The following is a 13,471-nucleotide window of genomic DNA, read 5'->3' on the forward strand; positions in this document are numbered from 1 at the left end:
CTGCGCAGAAGAAGTTGTTCTTTGGGTGGGAGGGTGGGCTAGTGGAAGGAGGGGGCAATCTCTTTTTTTCCCGGGTGGTAGGGGGATGACAGGAGAAGGGAAGCGGGTGGTGAGAAAGGTACAGAGGGCAGGGTTTGGGGGCTGGGAAGGAAAGGGAAAAGATTAGGGTTTGGGGATGATGAAAGGGCTTTCTACGGGTAAGGATGGCAAAGGGTGGCAGTGACGGAAAGTCAGGCAACCTGTCCTGTCCGTCTTTTTGTATCGTGAATTGGAAAGACTGCAAGGGGGAGGGGAGTTGCTTGCGCCCTAAAGGAGGAGTTATTCAGATTCATTGCAGTGGGCGGCGGCTGCAAAACGCACCATTCTTCTTGTTTTGGCTCTGCAAAGCAGCCTTTTCAAGGGTTGGCTTGGGTGACAAAATGTCTTGTGTAGGCGTGGGTTTGTCTCCCTCTCGCTCTCTCTCCCTAAGATGTGTCCGGCATAGGCCAGGGTGCCACTCGAGGCCCAAACCAATTCTGGTTATCGCTTCTCGGCCTTTTGGCTAAGATCAAGTGTAGTATCTGTTCTTATCAGTTTAATATCTGATACGTCCCCTATCTGGGGACCATATATTAAATGGATTTTTAGAACAGGGAGATGGAAAAAGAGCTTGCTCTGTCCACTCCACGCATTGACCTGGTATTGCAGTACCTCCAGGAACGGTGCACCCCTTCTTAACCCAGTTTCCAAAAGCAGAACTCAATTCACCTGATTCATATTAGCCCGATTTAATGAATTGGAAGAAAGCATACGTCTTCATATGCACCTCAATTTGGCCCATTCACTTTTCACACTTCCTCCTTTTGTTTTTTATCTTTCACACTTTTGACTTTCTTTATTCATCCAAATAGCAAACTCATCACCACTCAACCTGACCAACTCGGCTATGTCCCCGTGCTGCAGTTCTCTGTCTTATCTAGATCATTTGCAATTGAATGGAATAGATCCCTTTTGGACAAAGTGGATTCACCTGCTGCTGCAGTGACCACAGGTGTGATAACATCTAGAATTGGCATCTGGTGCGATCTCTCCGCTTCCACTCCAAAGAAAGTTACCTGTTTATTCCTATCATGCATTGGTTTTTGGGGTTTTCTTTGAGTAATGATGATCTCTTTAGTAGTCTGTTGGCGCCCTCTCCTGGAGGAATAGTTTGCTTGCTCTTGGACATTCTAAAAGAGAGGTCATGATAGACATTGAGCTTCTGAGCTCAATTGGGGAAAGTCATGGGTGATGAATGTTTGCAACCTACTGCGAAGCCTCATACCGCAATATAAGGAACGTCAAATACTAAGAAAGGGCGGCCTATGAAAGAATTACTACTTTCAATAAGTACACTTAAACGGCTAATTGGGAATAGAAAAACTGTAAAAAGCCCTCTGAGAAAGCCCCCCTCTAACCTTTGATAGTAAGCTTTTCTGTAGTCTGCCTGTTGATGTATTTTCCGTTTGAACTGTGCACAACATGAAGAGACGGAACACTGGCGGCTTGTCACAATGCCCCCCGATGACATCACAATAGCGCTGCTGCCTAGAAAACAAGCTGCGCAGAAGAAGTTGTTCTTTGGGTGGGAGGGTGGGCTAGTGGAAGGAGGGGGCAATCTCTTTTTTTCCCGGGTGGTAGGGGGATGACAGGAGAAGGGAAGCGGGTGGTGAGAAAGGTACAGAGGGCAGGGTTTGGGGGCTGGGAAGGAAAGGGAAAAGATTAGGGTTTGGGGATGATGAAAGGGCTTTCTACGGGTAAGGATGGCAAAGGGTGGCAGTGACGGAAAGTCAGGCAACCTGTCCTGTCCGTCTTTTTGTATCGTGAATTGGAAAGACTGCAAGGGGGAGGGGAGTTGCTTGCGCCCTAAAGGAGGAGTTATTCAGATTCATTGCAGTGGGCGGCGGCTGCAAAACGCACCATTCTTCTTGTTTTGGCTCTGCAAAGCAGCCTTTTCAAGGGTTGGCTTGGGTGACAAAATGTCTTGTGTAGGCGTGGGTTTGTCTCCCTCTCGCTCTCTCTCCCTAAGATGTGTCCGGCATAGGCCAGGGTGCCACTCGAGGCCCAAACCAATTCTGGTTATCGCTTCTCGGCCTTTTGGCTAAGATCAAGTGTAGTATCTGTTCTTATCAGTTTAATATCTGATACGTCCCCTATCTGGGGACCATATATTAAATGGATTTTTAGAACAGGGAGATGGAAAAAGAGCTTGCTCTGTCCACTCCACGCATTGACCTGGTATTGCAGTACCTCCAGGAACGGTGCACCCCCTTCTTAACCCAGTTTCCAAAAGCAGAACTCAATTCACCTGATTCATATTAGCCCGATTTAATGAATTGGAAGAAAGCATACGTCTTCATATGCACCTCAATTTGGCCCATTCACTTTTCACACTTCCTCCTTTTGTTTTTTATCTTTCACACTTTTGACTTTCTTTATTCATCCAAATAGCAAACTCATCACCACTCAACCTGACCAACTCGGCTATGTCCCCGTGCTGCAGTTCTCTGTCTTATCTAGATCATTTGCAATTGAATGGAATAGATCCCTTTTGGACAAAGTGGATTCACCTGCTGCTGCAGTGACCACAGGTGTGATAACATCTAGAATTGGCATCTGGTGCGATCTCTCCGCTTCCACTCCAAAGAAAGTTACCTGTTTATTCCTATCATGCATTGGTTTTTGGGGTTTTCTTTGAGTAATGATGATCTCTTTAGTAGTCTGTTGGCGCCCTCTCCTGGAGGAATAGTTTGCTTGCTCTTGGACATTCTAAAAGAGAGGTCATGATAGACATTGAGCTTCTGAGCTCAATTGGGGAAAGTCATGGGTGATGAATGTTTGCAACCTACTGCGAAGCCTCATACCGCAATATAAGGAACGTCAAATACTAAGAAAGGGCGGCCTATGAAAGAATTACTACTTTCAATAAGTACACTTAAACGGCTAATTGGGAATAGAAAAACTGTAAAAAGCCCTCTGAGAAAGCCCCCCTCTAACCTTTGATAGTAAGCTTTTCTGTAGTCTGCCTGTTGATGTATTTTCCGTTTGAACTGTGCACAACATGAAGAGACGGAACACTGGCGGCTTGTCACAATGCCCCCCGATGACATCACAATAGCGCTGCTGCCTAGAAAACAAGCTGCGCAGAAGAAGTTGTTCTTTGGGTGGGAGGGTGGGCTAGTGGAAGGAGGGGGCAATCTCTTTTTTTCCCGGGTGGTAGGGGGATGACAGGAGAAGGGAAGCGGGTGGTGAGAAAGGTACAGAGGGCAGGGTTTGGGGGCTGGGAAGGAAAGGGAAAAGATTAGGGTTTGGGGATGATGAAAGGGCTTTCTACGGGTAAGGATGGCAAAGGGTGGCAGTGACGGAAAGTCAGGCAACCTGTCCTGTCCGTCTTTTTGTATCGTGAATTGGAAAGACTGCAAGGGGGAGGGGAGTTGCTTGCGCCCTAAAGGAGGAGTTATTCAGATTCATTGCAGTGGGCGGCGGCTGCAAAACGCACCATTCTTCTTGTTTTGGCTCTGCAAAGCAGCCTTTTCAAGGGTTGGCTTGGGTGACAAAATGTCTTGTGTAGGCGTGGGTTTGTCTCCCTCTCGCTCTCTCTCCCTAAGATGTGTCCGGCATAGGCCAGGGTGCCACTCGAGGCCCAAACCAATTCTGGTTATCGCTTCTCGGCCTTTTGGCTAAGATCAAGTGTAGTATCTGTTCTTATCAGTTTAATATCTGATACGTCCCCTATCTGGGGACCATATATTAAATGGATTTTTAGAACAGGGAGATGGAAAAAGAGCTTGCTCTGTCCACTCCACGCATTGACCTGGTATTGCAGTACCTCCAGGAACGGTGCACCCCTTCTTAACCCAGTTTCCAAAAGCAGAACTCAATTCACCTGATTCATATTAGCCCGATTTAATGAATTGGAAGAAAGCATACGTCTTCATATGCACCTCAATTTGGCCCATTCACTTTTCACACTTCCTCCTTTTGTTTTTTATCTTTCACACTTTTGACTTTCTTTATTCATCCAAATAGCAAACTCATCACCACTCAACCTGACCAACTCGGCTATGTCCCCGTGCTGCAGTTCTCTGTCTTATCTAGATCATTTGCAATTGAATGGAATAGATCCCTTTTGGACAAAGTGGATTCACCTGCTGCTGCAGTGACCACAGGTGTGATAACATCTAGAATTGGCATCTGGTGCGATCTCTCCGCTTCCACTCCAAAGAAAGTTACCTGTTTATTCCTATCATGCATTGGTTTTTGGGGTTTTCTTTGAGTAATGATGATCTCTTTAGTAGTCTGTTGGCGCCCTCTCCTGGAGGAATAGTTTGCTTGCTCTTGGACATTCTAAAAGAGAGGTCATGATAGACATTGAGCTTCTGAGCTCAATTGGGGAAAGTCATGGGTGATGAATGTTTGCAACCTACTGCGAAGCCTCATACCGCAATATAAGGAACGTCAAATACTAAGAAAGGGCGGCCTATGAAAGAATTACTACTTTCAATAAGTACACTTAAACGGCTAATTGGGAATAGAAAAACTGTAAAAAGCCCTCTGAGAAAGCCCCCCTCTAACCTTTGATAGTAAGCTTTTCTGTAGTCTGCCTGTTGATGTATTTTCCGTTTGAACTGTGCACAACATGAAGAGACGGAACACTGGCGGCTTGTCACAATGCCCCCCGATGACATCACAATAGCGCTGCTGCCTAGAAAACAAGCTGCGCAGAAGAAGTTGTTCTTTGGGTGGGAGGGTGGGCTAGTGGAAGGAGGGGGCAATCTCTTTTTTTCCCGGGTGGTAGGGGGATGACAGGAGAAGGGAAGCGGGTGGTGAGAAAGGTACAGAGGGCAGGGTTTGGGGGCTGGGAAGGAAAGGGAAAAGATTAGGGTTTGGGGATGATGAAAGGGCTTTCTACGGGTAAGGATGGCAAAGGGTGGCAGTGACGGAAAGTCAGGCAACCTGTCCTGTCCGTCTTTTTGTATCGTGAATTGGAAAGACTGCAAGGGGGAGGGGAGTTGCTTGCGCCCTAAAGGAGGAGTTATTCAGATTCATTGCAGTGGGCGGCGGCTGCAAAACGCACCATTCTTCTTGTTTTGGCTCTGCAAAGCAGCCTTTTCAAGGGTTGGCTTGGGTGACAAAATGTCTTGTGTAGGCGTGGGTTTGTCTCCCTCTCGCTCTCTCTCCCTAAGATGTGTCCGGCATAGGCCAGGGTGCCACTCGAGGCCCAAACCAATTCTGGTTATCGCTTCTCGGCCTTTTGGCTAAGATCAAGTGTAGTATCTGTTCTTATCAGTTTAATATCTGATACGTCCCCTATCTGGGGACCATATATTAAATGGATTTTTAGAACAGGGAGATGGAAAAAGAGCTTGCTCTGTCCACTCCACGCATTGACCTGGTATTGCAGTACCTCCAGGAACGGTGCACCCCTTCTTAACCCAGTTTCCAAAAGCAGAACTCAATTCACCTGATTCATATTAGCCCGATTTAATGAATTGGAAGAAAGCATACGTCTTCATATGCACCTCAATTTGGCCCATTCACTTTTCACACTTCCTCCTTTTGTTTTTTATCTTTCACACTTTTGACTTTCTTTATTCATCCAAATAGCAAACTCATCACCACTCAACCTGACCAACTCGGCTATGTCCCCGTGCTGCAGTTCTCTGTCTTATCTAGATCATTTGCAATTGAATGGAATAGATCCCTTTTGGACAAAGTGGATTCACCTGCTGCTGCAGTGACCACAGGTGTGATAACATCTAGAATTGGCATCTGGTGCGATCTCTCCGCTTCCACTCCAAAGAAAGTTACCTGTTTATTCCTATCATGCATTGGTTTTTGGGGTTTTCTTTGAGTAATGATGATCTCTTTAGTAGTCTGTTGGCGCCCTCTCCTGGAGGAATAGTTTGCTTGCTCTTGGACATTCTAAAAGAGAGGTCATGATAGACATTGAGCTTCTGAGCTCAATTGGGGAAAGTCATGGGTGATGAATGTTTGCAACCTACTGCGAAGCCTCATACCGCAATATAAGGAACGTCAAATACTAAGAAAGGGCGGCCTATGAAAGAATTACTACTTTCAATAAGTACACTTAAACGGCTAATTGGGAATAGAAAAACTGTAAAAAGCCCTCTGAGAAAGCCCCCCTCTAACCTTTGATAGTAAGCTTTTCTGTAGTCTGCCTGTTGATGTATTTTCCGTTTGAACTGTGCACAACATGAAGAGACGGAACACTGGCGGCTTGTCACAATGCCCCCCGATGACATCACAATAGCGCTGCTGCCTAGAAAACAAGCTGCGCAGAAGAAGTTGTTCTTTGGGTGGGAGGGTGGGCTAGTGGAAGGAGGGGGCAATCTCTTTTTTTCCCGGGTGGTAGGGGGATGACAGGAGAAGGGAAGCGGGTGGTGAGAAAGGTACAGAGGGCAGGGTTTGGGGGCTGGGAAGGAAAGGGAAAAGATTAGGGTTTGGGGATGATGAAAGGGCTTTCTACGGGTAAGGATGGCAAAGGGTGGCAGTGACGGAAAGTCAGGCAACCTGTCCTGTCCGTCTTTTTGTATCGTGAATTGGAAAGACTGCAAGGGGGAGGGGAGTTGCTTGCGCCCTAAAGGAGGAGTTATTCAGATTCATTGCAGTGGGCGGCGGCTGCAAAACGCACCATTCTTCTTGTTTTGGCTCTGCAAAGCAGCCTTTTCAAGGGTTGGCTTGGGTGACAAAATGTCTTGTGTAGGCGTGGGTTTGTCTCCCTCTCGCTCTCTCTCCCTAAGATGTGTCCGGCATAGGCCAGGGTGCCACTCGAGGCCCAAACCAATTCTGGTTATCGCTTCTCGGCCTTTTGGCTAAGATCAAGTGTAGTATCTGTTCTTATCAGTTTAATATCTGATACGTCCCCTATCTGGGGACCATATATTAAATGGATTTTTAGAACAGGGAGATGGAAAAAGAGCTTGCTCTGTCCACTCCACGCATTGACCTGGTATTGCAGTACCTCCAGGAACGGTGCACCCCTTCTTAACCCAGTTTCCAAAAGCAGAACTCAATTCACCTGATTCATATTAGCCCGATTTAATGAATTGGAAGAAAGCATACGTCTTCATATGCACCTCAATTTGGCCCATTCACTTTTCACACTTCCTCCTTTTGTTTTTTATCTTTCACACTTTTGACTTTCTTTATTCATCCAAATAGCAAACTCATCACCACTCAACCTGACCAACTCGGCTATGTCCCCGTGCTGCAGTTCTCTGTCTTATCTAGATCATTTGCAATTGAATGGAATAGATCCCTTTTGGACAAAGTGGATTCACCTGCTGCTGCAGTGACCACAGGTGTGATAACATCTAGAATTGGCATCTGGTGCGATCTCTCCGCTTCCACTCCAAAGAAAGTTACCTGTTTATTCCTATCATGCATTGGTTTTTGGGGTTTTCTTTGAGTAATGATGATCTCTTTAGTAGTCTGTTGGCGCCCTCTCCTGGAGGAATAGTTTGCTTGCTCTTGGACATTCTAAAAGAGAGGTCATGATAGACATTGAGCTTCTGAGCTCAATTGGGGAAAGTCATGGGTGATGAATGTTTGCAACCTACTGCGAAGCCTCATACCGCAATATAAGGAACGTCAAATACTAAGAAAGGGCGGCCTATGAAAGAATTACTACTTTCAATAAGTACACTTAAACGGCTAATTGGGAATAGAAAAACTGTAAAAAGCCCTCTGAGAAAGCCCCCCTCTAACCTTTGATAGTAAGCTTTTCTGTAGTCTGCCTGTTGATGTATTTTCCGTTTGAACTGTGCACAACATGAAGAGACGGAACACTGGCGGCTTGTCACAATGCCCCCCGATGACATCACAATAGCGCTGCTGCCTAGAAAACAAGCTGCGCAGAAGAAGTTGTTCTTTGGGTGGGAGGGTGGGCTAGTGGAAGGAGGGGGCAATCTCTTTTTTTCCCGGGTGGTAGGGGGATGACAGGAGAAGGGAAGCGGGTGGTGAGAAAGGTACAGAGGGCAGGGTTTGGGGGCTGGGAAGGAAAGGGAAAAGATTAGGGTTTGGGGATGATGAAAGGGCTTTCTACGGGTAAGGATGGCAAAGGGTGGCAGTGACGGAAAGTCAGGCAACCTGTCCTGTCCGTCTTTTTGTATCGTGAATTGGAAAGACTGCAAGGGGGAGGGGAGTTGCTTGCGCCCTAAAGGAGGAGTTATTCAGATTCATTGCAGTGGGCGGCGGCTGCAAAACGCACCATTCTTCTTGTTTTGGCTCTGCAAAGCAGCCTTTTCAAGGGTTGGCTTGGGTGACAAAATGTCTTGTGTAGGCGTGGGTTTGTCTCCCTCTCGCTCTCTCTCCCTAAGATGTGTCCGGCATAGGCCAGGGTGCCACTCGAGGCCCAAACCAATTCTGGTTATCGCTTCTCGGCCTTTTGGCTAAGATCAAGTGTAGTATCTGTTCTTATCAGTTTAATATCTGATACGTCCCCTATCTGGGGACCATATATTAAATGGATTTTTAGAACAGGGAGATGGAAAAAGAGCTTGCTCTGTCCACTCCACGCATTGACCTGGTATTGCAGTACCTCCAGGAACGGTGCACCCCTTCTTAACCCAGTTTCCAAAAGCAGAACTCAATTCACCTGATTCATATTAGCCCGATTTAATGAATTGGAAGAAAGCATACGTCTTCATATGCACCTCAATTTGGCCCATTCACTTTTCACACTTCCTCCTTTTGTTTTTTATCTTTCACACTTTTGACTTTCTTTATTCATCCAAATAGCAAACTCATCACCACTCAACCTGACCAACTCGGCTATGTCCCCGTGCTGCAGTTCTCTGTCTTATCTAGATCATTTGCAATTGAATGGAATAGATCCCTTTTGGACAAAGTGGATTCACCTGCTGCTGCAGTGACCACAGGTGTGATAACATCTAGAATTGGCATCTGGTGCGATCTCTCCGCTTCCACTCCAAAGAAAGTTACCTGTTTATTCCTATCATGCATTGGTTTTTGGGGTTTTCTTTGAGTAATGATGATCTCTTTAGTAGTCTGTTGGCGCCCTCTCCTGGAGGAATAGTTTGCTTGCTCTTGGACATTCTAAAAGAGAGGTCATGATAGACATTGAGCTTCTGAGCTCAATTGGGGAAAGTCATGGGTGATGAATGTTTGCAACCTACTGCGAAGCCTCATACCGCAATATAAGGAACGTCAAATACTAAGAAAGGGCGGCCTATGAAAGAATTACTACTTTCAATAAGTACACTTAAACGGCTAATTGGGAATAGAAAAACTGTAAAAAGCCCTCTGAGAAAGCCCCCCTCTAACCTTTGATAGTAAGCTTTTCTGTAGTCTGCCTGTTGATGTATTTTCCGTTTGAACTGTGCACAACATGAAGAGACGGAACACTGGCGGCTTGTCACAATGCCCCCCGATGACATCACAATAGCGCTGCTGCCTAGAAAACAAGCTGCGCAGAAGAAGTTGTTCTTTGGGTGGGAGGGTGGGCTAGTGGAAGGAGGGGGCAATCTCTTTTTTTCCCGGGTGGTAGGGGGATGACAGGAGAAGGGAAGCGGGTGGTGAGAAAGGTACAGAGGGCAGGGTTTGGGGGCTGGGAAGGAAAGGGAAAAGATTAGGGTTTGGGGATGATGAAAGGGCTTTCTACGGGTAAGGATGGCAAAGGGTGGCAGTGACGGAAAGTCAGGCAACCTGTCCTGTCCGTCTTTTTGTATCGTGAATTGGAAAGACTGCAAGGGGGAGGGGAGTTGCTTGCGCCCTAAAGGAGGAGTTATTCAGATTCATTGCAGTGGGCGGCGGCTGCAAAACGCACCATTCTTCTTGTTTTGGCTCTGCAAAGCAGCCTTTTCAAGGGTTGGCTTGGGTGACAAAATGTCTTGTGTAGGCGTGGGTTTGTCTCCCTCTCGCTCTCTCTCCCTAAGATGTGTCCGGCATAGGCCAGGGTGCCACTCGAGGCCCAAACCAATTCTGGTTATCGCTTCTCGGCCTTTTGGCTAAGATCAAGTGTAGTATCTGTTCTTATCAGTTTAATATCTGATACGTCCCCTATCTGGGGACCATATATTAAATGGATTTTTAGAACAGGGAGATGGAAAAAGAGCTTGCTCTGTCCACTCCACGCATTGACCTGGTATTGCAGTACCTCCAGGAACGGTGCACCCCTTCTTAACCCAGTTTCCAAAAGCAGAACTCAATTCACCTGATTCATATTAGCCCGATTTAATGAATTGGAAGAAAGCATACGTCTTCATATGCACCTCAATTTGGCCCATTCACTTTTCACACTTCCTCCTTTTGTTTTTTATCTTTCACACTTTTGACTTTCTTTATTCATCCAAATAGCAAACTCATCACCACTCAACCTGACCAACTCGGCTATGTCCCCGTGCTGCAGTTCTCTGTCTTATCTAGATCATTTGCAATTGAATGGAATAGATCCCTTTTGGACAAAGTGGATTCACCTGCTGCTGCAGTGACCACAGGTGTGATAACATCTAGAATTGGCATCTGGTGCGATCTCTCCGCTTCCACTCCAAAGAAAGTTACCTGTTTATTCCTATCATGCATTGGTTTTTGGGGTTTTCTTTGAGTAATGATGATCTCTTTAGTAGTCTGTTGGCGCCCTCTCCTGGAGGAATAGTTTGCTTGCTCTTGGACATTCTAAAAGAGAGGTCATGATAGACATTGAGCTTCTGAGCTCAATTGGGGAAAGTCATGGGTGATGAATGTTTGCAACCTACTGCGAAGCCTCATACCGCAATATAAGGAACGTCAAATACTAAGAAAGGGCGGCCTATGAAAGAATTACTACTTTCAATAAGTACACTTAAACGGCTAATTGGGAATAGAAAAACTGTAAAAAGCCCTCTGAGAAAGCCCCCCTCTAACCTTTGATAGTAAGCTTTTCTGTAGTCTGCCTGTTGATGTATTTTCCGTTTGAACTGTGCACAACATGAAGAGACGGAACACTGGCGGCTTGTCACAATGCCCCCCGATGACATCACAATAGCGCTGCTGCCTAGAAAACAAGCTGCGCAGAAGAAGTTGTTCTTTGGGTGGGAGGGTGGGCTAGTGGAAGGAGGGGGCAATCTCTTTTTTTCCCGGGTGGTAGGGGGATGACAGGAGAAGGGAAGCGGGTGGTGAGAAAGGTACAGAGGGCAGGGTTTGGGGGCTGGGAAGGAAAGGGAAAAGATTAGGGTTTGGGGATGATGAAAGGGCTTTCTACGGGTAAGGATGGCAAAGGGTGGCAGTGACGGAAAGTCAGGCAACCTGTCCTGTCCGTCTTTTTGTATCGTGAATTGGAAAGACTGCAAGGGGGAGGGGAGTTGCTTGCGCCCTAAAGGAGGAGTTATTCAGATTCATTGCAGTGGGCGGCGGCTGCAAAACGCACCATTCTTCTTGTTTTGGCTCTGCAAAGCAGCCTTTTCAAGGGTTGGCTTGGGTGACAAAATGTCTTGTGTAGGCGTGGGTTTGTCTCCCTCTCGCTCTCTCTCCCTAAGATGTGTCCGGCATAGGCCAGGGTGCCACTCGAGGCCCAAACCAATTCTGGTTATCGCTTCTCGGCCTTTTGGCTAAGATCAAGTGTAGTATCTGTTCTTATCAGTTTAATATCTGATACGTCCCCTATCTGGGGACCATATATTAAATGGATTTTTAGAACAGGGAGATGGAAAAAGAGCTTGCTCTGTCCACTCCACGCATTGACCTGGTATTGCAGTACCTCCAGGAACGGTGCACCCCTTCTTAACCCAGTTTCCAAAAGCAGAACTCAATTCACCTGATTCATATTAGCCCGATTTAATGAATTGGAAGAAAGCATACGTCTTCATATGCACCTCAATTTGGCCCATTCACTTTTCACACTTCCTCCTTTTGTTTTTTATCTTTCACACTTTTGACTTTCTTTATTCATCCAAATAGCAAACTCATCACCACTCAACCTGACCAACTCGGCTATGTCCCCGTGCTGCAGTTCTCTGTCTTATCTAGATCATTTGCAATTGAATGGAATAGATCCCTTTTGGACAAAGTGGATTCACCTGCTGCTGCAGTGACCACAGGTGTGATAACATCTAGAATTGGCATCTGGTGCGATCTCTCCGCTTCCACTCCAAAGAAAGTTACCTGTTTATTCCTATCATGCATTGGTTTTTGGGGTTTTCTTTGAGTAATGATGATCTCTTTAGTAGTCTGTTGGCGCCCTCTCCTGGAGGAATAGTTTGCTTGCTCTTGGACATTCTAAAAGAGAGGTCATGATAGACATTGAGCTTCTGAGCTCAATTGGGGAAAGTCATGGGTGATGAATGTTTGCAACCTACTGCGAAGCCTCATACCGCAATATAAGGAACGTCAAATACTAAGAAAGGGCGGCCTATGAAAGAATTACTACTTTCAATAAGTACACTTAAACGGCTAATTGGGAATAGAAAAACTGTAAAAAGCCCTCTGAGAAAGCCCCCCTCTAACCTTTGATAGTAAGCTTTTCTGTAGTCTGCCTGTTGATGTATTTTCCGTTTGAACTGTGCACAACATGAAGAGACGGAACACTGGCGGCTTGTCACAATGCCCCCCGATGACATCACAATAGCGCTGCTGCCTAGAAAACAAGCTGCGCAGAAGAAGTTGTTCTTTGGGTGGGAGGGTGGGCTAGTGGAAGGAGGGGGCAATCTCTTTTTTTCCCGGGTGGTAGGGGGATGACAGGAGAAGGGAAGCGGGTGGTGAGAAAGGTACAGAGGGCAGGGTTTGGGGGCTGGGAAGGAAAGGGAAAAGATTAGGGTTTGGGGATGATGAAAGGGCTTTCTACGGGTAAGGATGGCAAAGGGTGGCAGTGACGGAAAGTCAGGCAACCTGTCCTGTCCGTCTTTTTGTATCGTGAATTGGAAAGACTGCAAGGGGGAGGGGAGTTGCTTGCGCCCTAAAGGAGGAGTTATTCAGATTCATTGCAGTGGGCGGCGGCTGCAAAACGCACCATTCTTCTTGTTTTGGCTCTGCAAAGCAGCCTTTTCAAGGGTTGGCTTGGGTGACAAAATGTCTTGTGTAGGCGTGGGTTTGTCTCCCTCTCGCTCTCTCTCCCTAAGATGTGTCCGGCATAGGCCAGGGTGCCACTCGAGGCCCAAACCAATTCTGGTTATCGCTTCTCGGCCTTTTGGCTAAGATCAAGTGTAGTATCTGTTCTTATCAGTTTAATATCTGATACGTCCCCTATCTGGGGACCATATATTAAATGGATTTTTAGAACAGGGAGATGGAAAAAGAGCTTGCTCTGTCCACTCCACGCATTGACCTGGTATTGCAGTACCTCCAGGAACGGTGCACCCCTTCTTAACCCAGTTTCCAAAAGCAGAACTCAATTCACCTGATTCATATTAGCCCGATTTAATGAATTGGAAGAAAGCATACGTCTTCATATGCACCTCAATTTGGCCCATTCACTTTTCACACTTCCTCCTTTTGT

General features: G+C 46.5%; 9 non-coding genes across 9 annotated transcripts; all 9 read left to right on the plus strand.

Annotated features, from left to right (window-relative positions):
* Positions 1-521: 521 nt before the first annotated feature.
* LOC142287358 (U2 spliceosomal RNA) lies at positions 522-712 on the plus strand. Its single transcript, XR_012748343.1, has one exon. It is a non-coding gene; the product is annotated as a U2 spliceosomal RNA (small nuclear RNA).
* A 1,387-nt stretch (positions 713-2,099) lies between these two features.
* Positions 2,100-2,290, plus strand: LOC142287369 (U2 spliceosomal RNA). The gene has a single exon (XR_012748354.1). It is a non-coding gene; the product is annotated as a U2 spliceosomal RNA (small nuclear RNA).
* A 1,388-nt stretch (positions 2,291-3,678) lies between these two features.
* Positions 3,679-3,869, plus strand: LOC142287392 (U2 spliceosomal RNA). The gene has a single exon (XR_012748372.1). It is a non-coding gene; the product is annotated as a U2 spliceosomal RNA (small nuclear RNA).
* Positions 3,870-5,256: 1,387 nt separating this feature from the next.
* On the plus strand, positions 5,257-5,447 carry LOC142287404 (U2 spliceosomal RNA). The gene has a single exon (XR_012748384.1). It is a non-coding gene; the product is annotated as a U2 spliceosomal RNA (small nuclear RNA).
* Positions 5,448-6,834: 1,387 nt separating this feature from the next.
* Positions 6,835-7,025, plus strand: LOC142287416 (U2 spliceosomal RNA). The gene has a single exon (XR_012748395.1). It is a non-coding gene; the product is annotated as a U2 spliceosomal RNA (small nuclear RNA).
* A 1,387-nt stretch (positions 7,026-8,412) lies between these two features.
* Positions 8,413-8,603, plus strand: LOC142287428 (U2 spliceosomal RNA). Its single transcript, XR_012748406.1, has one exon. It is a non-coding gene; the product is annotated as a U2 spliceosomal RNA (small nuclear RNA).
* A 1,387-nt stretch (positions 8,604-9,990) lies between these two features.
* On the plus strand, positions 9,991-10,181 carry LOC142287364 (U2 spliceosomal RNA). Its single transcript, XR_012748349.1, has one exon. It is a non-coding gene; the product is annotated as a U2 spliceosomal RNA (small nuclear RNA).
* A 1,387-nt stretch (positions 10,182-11,568) lies between these two features.
* LOC142287375 (U2 spliceosomal RNA) lies at positions 11,569-11,759 on the plus strand. The gene has a single exon (XR_012748360.1). It is a non-coding gene; the product is annotated as a U2 spliceosomal RNA (small nuclear RNA).
* Positions 11,760-13,146: 1,387 nt separating this feature from the next.
* LOC142287384 (U2 spliceosomal RNA) lies at positions 13,147-13,337 on the plus strand. The gene has a single exon (XR_012748364.1). It is a non-coding gene; the product is annotated as a U2 spliceosomal RNA (small nuclear RNA).
* Positions 13,338-13,471: the final 134 nt, after the last annotated feature.

The sequence above is a fragment of the Anomaloglossus baeobatrachus genome, unplaced genomic scaffold (genome assembly GCF_048569485.1).
Source record: "Anomaloglossus baeobatrachus isolate aAnoBae1 unplaced genomic scaffold, aAnoBae1.hap1 Scaffold_722, whole genome shotgun sequence".
Lineage (NCBI taxonomy): Eukaryota > Metazoa > Chordata > Amphibia > Anura > Aromobatidae > Anomaloglossus > Anomaloglossus baeobatrachus.